The following is a 12891-nucleotide window of genomic DNA, read 5'->3' as shown; positions in this document are numbered from 1 at the left end:
AGAATATTTTCAGGCGAGTTCGTGGGTGCGTCATGAGGGGGAGGAGGAAATCTTTTTATTGAGCGTTGTGTTCGGTGGTAGTGGCTCCTTCTGGAATTCCCTTGACCTTCGCTCCTGCACACCAAAAAGATCTGTAAGTGGGTGGGTTGGTGCGGGTTCTAAGGCAAATAAGCCTCGACTACATATGTGCCGAATGGATGAAGTTGCATTGGCCCATGTCAGCATGAGATGAAGTTTGACCCATGCCAGTATGTGCGGTGGGATGACAATTTCGCGTTAAAGATAGCAGGTCCGCTATGTCCGGAAATTTCCGAAGCAGCCGCGGAACTTCTCGTGCCTGCTATTCGGCAGTTTTCCGGGTCAGAGTAGGTTAAGCGGCATTTTACAAAAAGAGGTACGCAATCCCGGGCTATGTTTTAGATTCCCGAGGAGCACCCGCACAATGAGGGGCGTCTTGGCGAAAGTTGCCCCCAAAATAATTGACATCGGGGATATTTGGCGACGGTGATAATGACGTTCTAGCGTAAGGCGTTCTTAGGCTGTCGTAGTCGGTCATTTAGGGGCGGTGTTTCTTCCCGCTGGTGGGCAACAGGCCGCGTGAGGACACGCTCCCCCAGGCTCACAAGTGGAGAACGAACGTCCCTCTGCGTATGCCATTTGAGCGCGGCCAGCGTCCTCTCCTGAAACATAGTCTGGATCTCTTGTCGGGAAAACAGCAGCACGAATGAGGAGGACAAGCGAGAGATATGCACAACACGAGCGCTGACTGTCAACTAGTAGGTGAGCCACTCCTGAACCACGCACCAAGCGCCTTCAGCCCCTTCTGATGGCTCCCCTGGTGGCTCCCCTGTGCTCTTGCGCGGTGGCGACGGCTTCCAGCACAACTCACCGAAATGCCGGAACATTCCTCCTCTCCCCCTTCCCGAAAATCACCACATCGGACCCTTTTCGAAAAGGCTGCCCTGCGCTGGCGCAGGAGCCCGGATCTAACTCTTATCCGGTCGTCAGCCCCCATGATCTTCACTATGTCTTGTTCCCTGCTCTGTCCTTCCGCCCCTCTTTCTCCTTCCTGCTACCCTCCCCCATTCTTTTAATTTCTTTTAAAATATTCCTCCTCTCTTGTAACAGCGGAGCTGCTGTATAGGCCGTAAGTTCGGTGTTGCAGGAAAAAAATATATCAAGAAAATGCGGACTGCTCGTGGGCGCGTGCTTCGCGGTAACCGCCGAGTCCCCGGCTTGCGCAGTGGCTCTAGCAAAAAAAAAAAGAAAAAAGAAAAAGAAAACCAACTCCAGCGCTGTCGTCATGCGCCACCGCGCATGGGATGCTTGGCATGAGGAACACGACGATATCGATGCTTATGACGATGATTGCTACTAGCCCAGGGCGAAGAAACGACGGAACATGTAAATAAACAATTTCAAACAACTTGCCCAAATGCGTGGTGATGTGTCCTTCAGTGCTCACGTATAAAGAAATCCTGCAGCTTTGCTATGGTTCAAGCCTTGCGCGACTTTGTGCAAGCTTCGCCAGTTGAGCTGGTGGAAGTATACAATGCTGAGGATGACTTTGCATCCACCACTAGCCGCGAATAAGACGACGACTCTTCGATGCATAATTTGACAACGATTACTAGCACCGCAACTATGCAAAGGAACAATGATACGGAATATGTTTCCGGCAATGCTAACCTGCAACAGCCTCGCCATTCAAGTCTTGTGCGTGAGGGCAAGCTTCTCTGAATTTTTTTTTTCTCCCCACACTCTCTTTTCCTGATTGTGCACACTTTGGGCTGTAACTGGTTCCCAGGTTGGGTACGCAGGCCTTTTAGGTGTGGGCAGTCCTGTGTTTCGCGCCTCTGTACGCCTGGATCCACCCACCCCGTCCACGAATAAAGGTATCATCATTATAATTACTATCGTCAAGCGAGGACAATAATTGCGGCAACGACGACGACAGTGGCAAGGCATTCTACTGCTTCAGCGTCCTGTTCCATTAGACCTCCCACGGTTTGCTGGAACCGTTCTTTGTCATCTCTGGCAGGAGGTCGCATTCACAAGTGCTTACTCCTATTTGATCGGAATGGCAGCCAGTGAGGCGTGTGAAGTCTGTAACACACCAGATACCATACGCCATATTCTATGCAAGGAGGCTCGACGTTTTTCGCCGGAAAGGAGGCAGCTCTCCTCAACTCTACGGAAGCTAGACTCTCGGCGGCCGTTCTCTGAGGAGAAAATCGTGGGACACTGGCCTTCTCAGACATCTACGCACAAGGCGACCAAAGCGCTCCTGTGATTTCTAAAAGCGACGGACTTGTACAGAGGACTCTGGCACAAAAGACTGCACTGTATGAACTCACTAAACTCTTGCCTATAGTGTCCCAACGCTGGGAGCGCCTCTTTACGCTCTGTCGTTACCTTTCCCTTTCTTTTTCTGTTTTCCTCTTTTTCCCCATTGTTCCCCTTTCCCACGTGTAGGATATCAAACTAGGCCATAACCTGGTGAACATTCCTGCCTTTCTTTTACCTTTTTTTCTTCCTTCCTTCACCCTAGCTCTCTGGAGAGAGAGAGAAATCACTTTATAAACTCTTAAGCGGGTTTATGGGAGCGGTGTGGCCGTCGGTTTGAGGCCGGCGGCGATGTTGTCAGCGCGGGTGACCAGAAGTATCTGGACCTCTGGGTCCGAGGTGCCCAGCGCTCCCTCCCACTGCTCTCTCTGGACAAGTGCGCAGTTCTAAAGCGACAAATGGACACCACAACGCCGGCAATTTTGGAAGCCTTTGCCATGTGCATTAAACGCGCTTCCTGCGTCATCTGCCCTTCCGCAGCACTCGCTGATATTACATAGGTACTTGGATTCTCAGAACATTGTTGTTCGCTCTCCAAGTTTTTTCTATTACTGTTTAACCTCCGCTTATGTAGTAATTTCCGTTTGTGTCTTTGACAATGAACAGGGTACGTTTCGGCGCGGGAACACTGATGCAAGAATGGCATTTTGTCAGACGGCGCCTTCTCCGGCACACGAGGGCCCTGGATCTTTGTTTCTTTCCCCATTCCCCACATTCTTTTAAAGGCGATAGTCTTTCTTGGGATACACAAACGCAGAATTTTTGGTCTGTCTGTTTGTCTGTCTGTCTGTCTGTCTGTTACTCGATTCAGCCACCCAGCCGAAGTGAAACATAAACTGCGCAATAGTCCTGTATGCTCACAGCCAAATCAAAATGTCTAAGTCTGGTATCAATGTTCATACTTGTCAGCATTGTTGAACAAGAACAAGACATTACGCAAATATAAGGCAGAAAATCAATACGTGAGTGATAGTTGCAGTGTTCCTTTAATAAAAACTCACGGATGCTTGGTATTTGCGACAGCAACTGAAATACTACATCAGCTGCAGAAAACCGTCGCCTGCCGCTGCCCGCGCTACCTGGCGGCATTTAAAGAATCAAACGGCAACAGCAACGAAAGGTTCCACTAGATAGGTTCCGCGTTCCACTTGGAACGCTCGTGGAGTTGGACAACGTGGTTCTATAAACGTTGTAGTAAGATGCCTCGATTCACACGCGTCTCCGCCGTACGGCAGCGCTGGCATCGAGGACAACGCTGGCTCAGGACAAAGTATATGAAACCTGGAAGTGCAGGGGAAACGACCAAGGCAATAAAAAATGAAGTGCAAGAAACAGAAACAACGACCTGGAAAAAGAGGATGGATGCGAAGAAGTCCTTAGATATCTACAGAATCGGGAAGCAGGAGATCACAAGGGAAAAATTATTCGATAATACCAAAGGGAGTGCATTGCTTTTTGAAGCCCGAGCGGGTTGTTTGCGGACAAAAACGCTTATCCGCGAGCCGGTACAGGAAGAACCATGTGCAGGCTGCGGAAATGAGCCAGAAACCATGCGACACATTGTAACGGAGTGCAAAAGTATCCGTCAGTCCTCAGTGATGAAGCCATCCAGCTTCCTGAAGCCCTTGGCTTTAAGGTTAGCGGAAAAGTGAATTGGACAGCAGTAGAGGTTAGTAAAAGAAGGTTAGAATGTTGGTGGGAAAACAGCAGAGAACAATCTGGGAAGACATGCAAATAAAGAAGTCAGACTAGCACAAAAATTTCGTAAAAGTATTTTCTTTTTATTTTGACATTATTTTTTTATTTATTTTGTTTGTATTTTTTGGCGAGGTGATTGTACAGTGGCGTTGCGACTAAGGCCGCTGTGCAACGCCACCCCGTTACAAAGGGGAAGCCACTAAGCATCATCATCATCATCATCATCATCCAACATGGAGCAAACTTATAGTATGTTATCGTGGGAGGAGCGAGACGGGAGAGGAACAGCATGAGAGGAGCGAGAAAGAGAAGTGAGGCATTCACTTGCCAGGGGCGCCATTCTGCTGTCGTCTTTCGTCGACATTTGCAACTAAAGGAGCAGATACGCGGCCATTTTTGTCGTCGTGAAGTATACATTGTGGTTGTTGTTATATATACCTTAGTTCAGGGTCAGCGCTGGTGTGTCTATTTCGCTTGTCCCCGCCTCTCGCGCTCTGTTTTCAACAAGTCCTGAACCAACTGGCCGAAACTGTACTGTGCAGGTCTGGGTTCCGAACGGGGTTTAGAGACTAAAAATTTATGTGGCGCAGGCGGTGGCTGCACCAGGTGCTCCCGGGGCCCCCTCATGGTATCAGCGGCTGGCTGCTCACATGTTCGCGACGTGGTCCATGCTTTTCACCGTGATTTGTTTCTCCGACCTGACCTGGCTCACGGTGTTTCGCATCATAACCGTCTGGTTGTGCTCATAACTATGCTTTACTGCGGAGCTTCGCTTCGCGGTCTTCACGAGGGCTGACGGTGTCCGAAAGCGCGGCGTTCATTCTCTTCATGGCTTATTTCTATATTTTTTTATGCAAAACTGTCAATGGCTAGGATACAGCAGATTCCCTGTGGCAACAGAGCGATGTAGACAAGAATCGCACGCGAGCGTAGCGCCACGTTGCGGCGCGCACTCAAATCCCCGGGATAGTAAAACTGCGCCACACCTCCCGGGTATGAAAAAAAGTTCATAAAATTTAAAAAAGAACCTAGGGCCATTATATTTTAATATGACGGCTTATATTTCTCCTGGAAAATACCCTCCCAGCAATGCATGTGTGTTTAGAGGTGAAGCCAACTTTAAAAAGATCGTTGTTAGCTTTGTTTTTTTAAGGTGGCTTTCCCACATCGAGTGTTGCACAGTGAAGCGCTTCCATCTTCGGAGGGAGTATCATTACAGTAAGTGGCTATAAGTTTATCTAAACTATGTCAAAATAAATTATATGACCGCTAGCCGCTAAGACTACTCTAACATAAAGCTGACTGTTATTTACTTTTCAAAATTACATAGTTTGCAGTGAAGTTGTAAATATGGCGGAACTCTCGTCTGCTGTCAATACTTCTGCTGTCATGGGCTACTACGGGAGGGAAACGGACAGCTTCATGATTGTCCACTGGAATAAAACTCTAGTTTGTCAAAGTTTCATTCAGATAACTAACCAGGAATTATGCTTAACCGCAAATTAAAAGCAAACGTATTCTGCCACGTGCACCCCTTGGACTGCGACCCGGTCAAAGCATATTGTCGTTTACGTTGAGGCTCGGCATCACAGCTCTGCTTGCCATCTTTCTTTGCACAGTGGAAGGACACTGAATTTTTTCACTGGCTCTCTCCAGGGCTGCAGTTTGCTCCCGCGTTTGCCTTTTTTTAAAGCGAAGCGTATATAGACCGTGTTCAACGTATTCTCGATGTCGAAATAAAGAACAAAACAACAACATAAAACTCCGGAGGCTTCACCTCATCGCCCATGCGTCCAACGTGCGATGTACCATGCGACATCCGACATCTCTTCAAGGACTGCCCGGAACATGCGGTGGAGCGGACAGCATTGTTTAAACAACAAGGAAGAGCCACTCCGCGTGCTTCTGCGGAAGACGGTCTGTTTCCCGAACGGGCAATCACTAGGCGAGAATAGTGTGCCTGGTTTTCCAGTTTTTGAAGGAGTCAAACCTATGGGACTCGTGGTGATTGGACGCATATATTTTTCTGCTTATAGGGCGCAGCTATTGCCGGCACTCTCTGCAAGGCTAGGTCCGCCTGTTCACTAACAGCAAGTTACTCACTCGCTAAATTGAGGCGGGAGGCGCTGGCAAACGAACGCCGCGGTGTGTGTTGTTACGTTGTTGCAATTTTTGCGTTGTTACGATTTAGCACTCCGCTATTATGGTGATACAGGTTTGGTGCCCTGTGGTGCAGCTCTCTCTGTTGCGGTGAAGACGTCTCTTTCCGCGCTACGAACAAGTCTCGAGAAGCCAGAAACCGCTTGCCCCCTTCTTTCGCTTCTTTATTAAACAAGGCTCTTCATTAAAATCAGCATTGAGTTTACCTTTAAAGGAGCATCTAAAGTCCACCCTAGGTTTGCAAAAAGCTCAAATGGACGAGCTTCGTGCTAGTCCAAAACAGCTCCGACAAGCTTCGCGGTTGTCTGAAACGTCTCCGCGTGGCTGTCGAATGAGAGATCACTTCGGCGCACGGAGGCTGCGAGGTGCCCTAGCCGGATTTTTCTCCGTTCCGTCTGATCTAGGAAGTACACATTCTGGCCAAGACTGGCTTAGGTTAGAAGGATTGAGCCTGCGATGCCTCGCCAGCCGAACGGCGGAATGCATAGTGCTGCCTATTGCCCTGTCTCTGCCACCTAGCAGTAGAGCAACAAAAAAAAAAAAAAAAAAGGGGGGGGGGCATGAGTTCACCTTTCGAACGGGAGCCTCAAGTACGACCTTGCCATTTTACTTACGGAGGAAAAGTGGTAGCGAGAGGTAGCAAGCGGAGCGGAAAGAATTCATCACCATGGGATTCATCAAATGCATTTGAGCACACACCTATAGTTCGTTTCAGAAGCTGCTGTAGCGCGTTTCGGTATCGGCCTCATAGCCGACGGAGCACACAGCCGTACGCTCGGCAGACGCATGCTCGTTTGAGGCGCGCCTGGGAATTTGCGGCATAAAACGTGTGTACAAAAGTTCACCTCTCTTCGAGTTGTCGCGCCTGCATGGGCAGTAGCTGCGCAGGCGTTAAAAAGGGATCTAGGTGTGATCACTTACCGTATCAGGGGTTAACAGTGAAGTCTTATAAACGTGGTAGTACTCGTTGACCCTGTTGAGTAATAAAGATGCACAGGCAGGGCGCGACAGTCGGGAGAGAAGAGGAGGAGGATCGGAGGCTCTCACTGCCTCGCTAGTCGATTCCATCACCATTTGGGAAGCCAGACGCTTGTCTTCTTTCGCTACACAATTTCTGGTGCCGCGAAACCCGGGAAACGAGGCACGAGCGGACCCACGTTCGACGGCGCAGCAGCTCCGAGGCACGCGAGGCTGCGCACCGCTTTATCCCGGAAGCCTTGCCCTCGACTGCTTCCCTTTCGTCTCGTGCTCAAGCCGCCCTCGTCCCCTAGGTATTCGAAAACTTTTGCTTCATCAACTGGTGCCATGGACGTACTTTGTTTTCGCCGAGTTGTAGTGCGAGCGACCATCTCTCCAGGACCATGACAGTGCTCGACGCCTTGCTGCGGAGCCAGGCAGCGACGGCCCTTGACAGACAAAATTTCCTCGACCTCATCTTGCATGACCAGGCGAGCCTTCACCGCCTCGATGCCGAAATTCAAGCGAACCTGAAGTATGATGAATTTAGATCGGACATTTCGGACGCGATCGACTACCACCAACGCATCTGCGCCCTGCGAACGCGTGTACGCTTCTCCGCGAGCCAAGACTCTTTCGCCAGCGCCGTCCGTCAGCCTCAGGCGGCCATATTTACTACCGGTAGCGCAAATTCGACTATCTGCTCGCTTCCTGAGGGGGCCCGGCGGACAATGGTCCCGCGGACGTGCCGCGCCGGACGGGCGGACGTGCCGCGCGCCCGTCCGGGCAATGACTGGTGCGCGGATTGTTGAACAGGACAGCGACGATGGAGGCGCTGCGGCCTTTCAGGACTCCAAGCAGGAGCCCGAGGTACTCAGCCAGGGAGAGAGGCTCCGGAAACTGGGCAACGATGTTGCTTCCGTGACTGCCGTTTTGGAGGAGTCTCAAGGACCATCCCGGAACCTCGGCGTCGCTAACGCGACTATCGTTTCGGAGAAGGCTCCGCGCCCCTGCCGTGACTCTAGGCTCGCCAACGAAGCTTCTGCTTTGGAGAGGTGTCCGTGGCCCCAGACGGACGCTGGTATCACAGACGCGATTCTCACTTCGGAGACGTCACTACGGTCCTTTCGCAACCCTCGCATCGTTGACTCGACTCCCGCTCCGGAGCCGTCTGGCCGGCTCTGCCATGACCTTGGAGTCACCGATGCGACTCCCGCTTTGGAGGCGTTTCTGCAGCCCTGTTGCGAACGTTTCGTTGGCAACGCCGCTCTCGTTTCTCCAACATTTCAGCAGCCCTGCTACGATTCGAAGATAGTTTTGTTGGATCCGGGAACGAAAACGCGATTCGTGCAGAAGGTGGACCCGCTACAGGAGATAACGAAGCGTCTGCTCCTCTGGCGCTCCGTGAGCCATATTCGACGCCAGAGGCGAGCTGCTGCCTCGCTCATTCTATCCTGTTGGCGACAAATCCACGCGGCGAAACGGGATGGCTGCGTCGATGGTGGCGGCCCCTTCTCTGGCAAACACAATTCCATGCTGGACGCGCCTTTCTGCTACGCTTACGAGCCCGGCAAGAGCAAAGTCTCTTTGTCCGCCGAGGAAACAGCAATATTGCTTCAGCACATCAACCGATTCGTCGAGGTCGGGCAGGATATGAACACAACGACGGTGCCATTGCATTCGCGGCATGTTCTCTGGGCCACGGCCGCTCGATGGAGGTGGAACGGCCGTGTCTGGGCACTTGGCTGCCCGCATCAACTGTTGCCTTTTGATCCTGGCGGATGCCTTCTGGCCGAGAACCTGAAGCATGATCTCTTCCCGGGTCACCATATGAACATTCGCAGTCTTCACTTTTACCTCTAAGTCACTTGGATCCCAGCAAGCGCTCCTTGCCCGTGACGCTGGCTATGGACTTGTACTGCCTCGCTGGAATGACAAAGCCGTTTACCGAGATTAACGGCACCGAGACACCCAGCCAAATGCTCCACTAGATCCCCCAGCCAGCTTCAAGCATCGCTGCTGTGTAATCATGCACAGCTACGGAAGTCGGACAACTGGTCCTAGTGTGGCCTGGACTTTGTCACTACCCCTGCAACTGCCAGCTAGCTCCCAAACAACTTAGCGGCGGCGGGAGTATGTTGAGAAATAAAGATGCGCAGGCAGGGGGCGATAGTAGGGAGTGAAGAGCTAGGAGGAGGATCGGAGGCGCTCACTGCCTCGCTAGTCGACTCCATCACCATTTTGGAAGCCAGGCGCAGGTCTTCTTCCGCTACAGACCCCACATAAATTTCTATAAGAGGACACCGGCCTTTCATCGAATCAAATGCACTAGAGTATATTAAGGCCGATATTCGGGTTTTAAGAGCAGAGACGTAGCTCACTTATAAATTCCTAACCTGCAATAAAATCGAACGACAGTGCACAATCGCTAGTTCTTACAACGCATTTAGATGTTCTTTCAGCTAAATATATATCTTCTTTCCAGCTATTCAGTATTTTCAGATTGTTTCTTAACAATAGTGAGGATGTTTCACTTTCAATATCGTTTTCTAATGAGACGAGCTCAATCATTTTCTTCATCGCTCATCAAAATTATTGTTCTAGCTTTAGAATAGATGGCCGTTGATAGTCCTATACTGGTAAATTTATAATACTCGGTAACTGATAGCGCAGTGTTTATAGTTTGTCATGGCTAGCTATCGTGAGCTCTGTACGAATGGCAATTTTCGATTATCAACAGGGCAAACGCGCATTACTCGGTGACTCCTACAGCCTAGTTATGGTTCCTAGAAATCTTTGCTGCGGTCCGCCGGCAGCGAAGGGTTCGCCTCCGGACGTGATGCATGCAGCGGCGGCTCTGCGAGCCCCTTCGGAGTAGGGTGCCTGGATGTTCCTCCGCGGAGGAACATCCATGGCATCCTTCTTCGGAGGCATCGCAGCGCGGTCGGCCGGCCACGGCGGGCGCAGGGGCAGCGCAGCAGACGGCGCTCTGCCGGGATGCTGCCTTCGTAGTTCTGCGTAGGGAGCCTCAATGTAGCGCTCCCTGTCTCTGGGCGGGTTCAGCCCATTTTAACTGCTCGTTTTCGTACCCTATCCGTTTCTGTCGACAAACCAGATTAGCCAAATAAATGGGTTCCTACGAATACGAAGAGACTGGGGGAAAGTTGGGGGGGGGGGGGGGGGGGGGGCGGATGAGCTAGGCAGCAACGGCCCTTGACAGACAAAATCTGCTCGACCTCATCTTGCATGATCAGGCGAGCCTTCACCACCTCGACGCCAAAATTTGAAGCCGAAACATGAAGTGACAGGAGTACGTTTTCGCGTATTATGAACGATCGAGCCTTGTAAAAACCGCAGAATCCTGTCGCTACGCTCTTTCCTCTTCCGAGCAACAGGTTTCGACGCATGCTCGGGGGCTTCGGGAACACTGTCGGCACGGCATCTTTTTCCAGCTGGGGCACATCACGTGGGATTTAAACTACGTTACCTAGCAAAGAACCGTTCTTTGTGAATACCCCCGCCGTGGACAGGTCAACGCGTGAAAATTTCTGTGTGGTGTGTGGGCGCTCCGCTTTCTTATATGGCTCTTTGGAACCGTCCTGACTTCTCTCTGTGCAAGTTTCCCAAGATGTTGTCCCCTGCACGTGTGTTTAAATAAAGCAGCTTAATTGAACCGGTGCCTTCTGACCATTCGCGTCATTGATTAGGAGGCCCTTATGCGCTCGTCTTCTCGGCCGTCCCAGTTACGCCCAGTCAATTGATGATCTACTAAATGTAAATGCCGAATAAGAAAAAATCACGTGTGCACATGCGTACGAAGTTTTTCAACCACTTTCAGTCAACAGATACAGTGATTTCCCCTTAACTCGAACTCGGATATCTCGAAATATCGGTTAAGTCGAAACTTTTTTTTTTGCCGTGCATATACCCGCCATAGGCGACCCTTACCCTATACCTGCCATTTGCCACCCTTTATATTTTTTCGGGGGACCGCGGATATCTCGAAATGTTGACAAAGAGGGCACAAGGCAACATCCACTGCAGGCAGCTGATAAGGTCTCGGTTGACGCTTAGCTGCCACTACGCGCTGAACACCGTCGCGAACGGCAAATTTACGCGGAGTGCGCGCTGTGCGAGACCGATGTCCAGTTACTGGAATGCTTTCTGGCGCCTACATCGTTGAGATAGCTGGGGAAGACGCAGCTGATCGTATGGACGACGAGGAACTTCAAGAAGTGTCTGCAACGGCAGAAACAAGAAACACATGATTTGACTGCTTCCCAGAGAGATGGAATATAGCGTTGGCGACCAGCAATTGAGGTGGCATTGAGAGGCTTGAGAACGCTTTTTTTGGACCAGATGCGAACGCGAAACAGGCGAGCATCACGCAGCTCTTTCTTCCGCAATACCTAATAAAAAATTGTTACGCCGCTCTCTACCCCTCACGCCAGGCTCGTGCTCTGGCGGTCGTAAACTCAGAAGGCACACTTCTCAACCCGCTCACAACTCTCCCGACATCAACCACCACTGCTGAAGATATTGCCATAGCCATCGCCGCTACAACTGGCTCCGAATACCTTACAATAATAACAGATTCCCAGCAAGCCTGCTGTTACATTCAACGTGGACGCATCTCACTTCCCGCCGTACGCATACTCGCATCCATCAATTAACATCTAGCTTGTTACTATCTAGCTTAAATTAAATTAATACTAGCATCCATCCGCACTTCCCGCCTTAGCATATTCGCACCCCGAGCTGTACATTGTCTGGACCCCTGGCCACTCGTTCCTCAAGGGAGATGAAACGACTCACGCAGCTGCCCGCGCCCTTCCACACCGGGCATTTGCTTCGGGGACAGAACCCACGGTTCAGCCTCCTCCACCTCCCGCTGTTCCATCACGCTACCACGACATCCTGCACCATTATCGCAACCTTCGCCTCACTTTGCCTCAACCGCACCCTCAACTAACCAAGGAGGAAGCGATCATCTGGCTTCGATTACAAGCACCTATTACAGCACACCCATCCTCCACGCTATCTCCCCTCCTCAATACATCCTCACCTGTCACTTCTGCCCCTCTCTTAATACTACCTACCATACGGTGTGGGCCTGTCAAAACACTCCATCACTTTCCCCCAATCCCCATCCTTCCTGAGAGCAGTGGGAGGGCTTGTTGACCAGCCCCCGTCACGCTGACCACATCTTTCTGGTCACCCGTGCCAGGGCTGCAGCCAATCCTCAAAGGTACCTGGACTGAGGCGAACCCACTCCACCGACTGATGGCTCAACAACCACCGTTTGCTGTATTAAATGTTTATTATCTCTCTCTCTCTTCCTGGAAATTATTTTGCATTAATTACGAAAGCTCCCCTATGCATTTGAGCGTTTGTTAGCTCTTATATCAGTGACCTGGTCACAAATTTTCGACATTTCGCTTAACTCGAAACTGCGCTTATCTGGAAATTTTTAGCAGATTTTAGGACTTCGAGTTAGCGAGGGGTCACTGTATTTAAAGACGACATCAATTGCGGTACTATCTAGCCTCTTTTGCGCGCCTGTAATTTTCGTGAATACCACGATTTGAAAAATTCGTCAATATTAGGGTTACGAGAAACTTATTTTTAATAAAATCCGGCTGCAAATCAGTAGCCGCGCTTGCATTCCTCATTGCACAGGTTCTTTCTGATCGCCCACACACTCGAAGCGAATCGCGAGATGCACGCGGG

Source organism: Haemaphysalis longicornis, unplaced genomic scaffold (assembly GCF_048455015.1).
Source record: "Haemaphysalis longicornis isolate Haplotype H1 unplaced genomic scaffold, Haemaphysalis longicornis Haplotype H1 scaffold_1, whole genome shotgun sequence".
Classification (NCBI taxonomy): domain Eukaryota; kingdom Metazoa; phylum Arthropoda; class Arachnida; order Ixodida; family Ixodidae; genus Haemaphysalis; species Haemaphysalis longicornis.
This window is presented reverse-complemented; position numbering follows the sequence as displayed.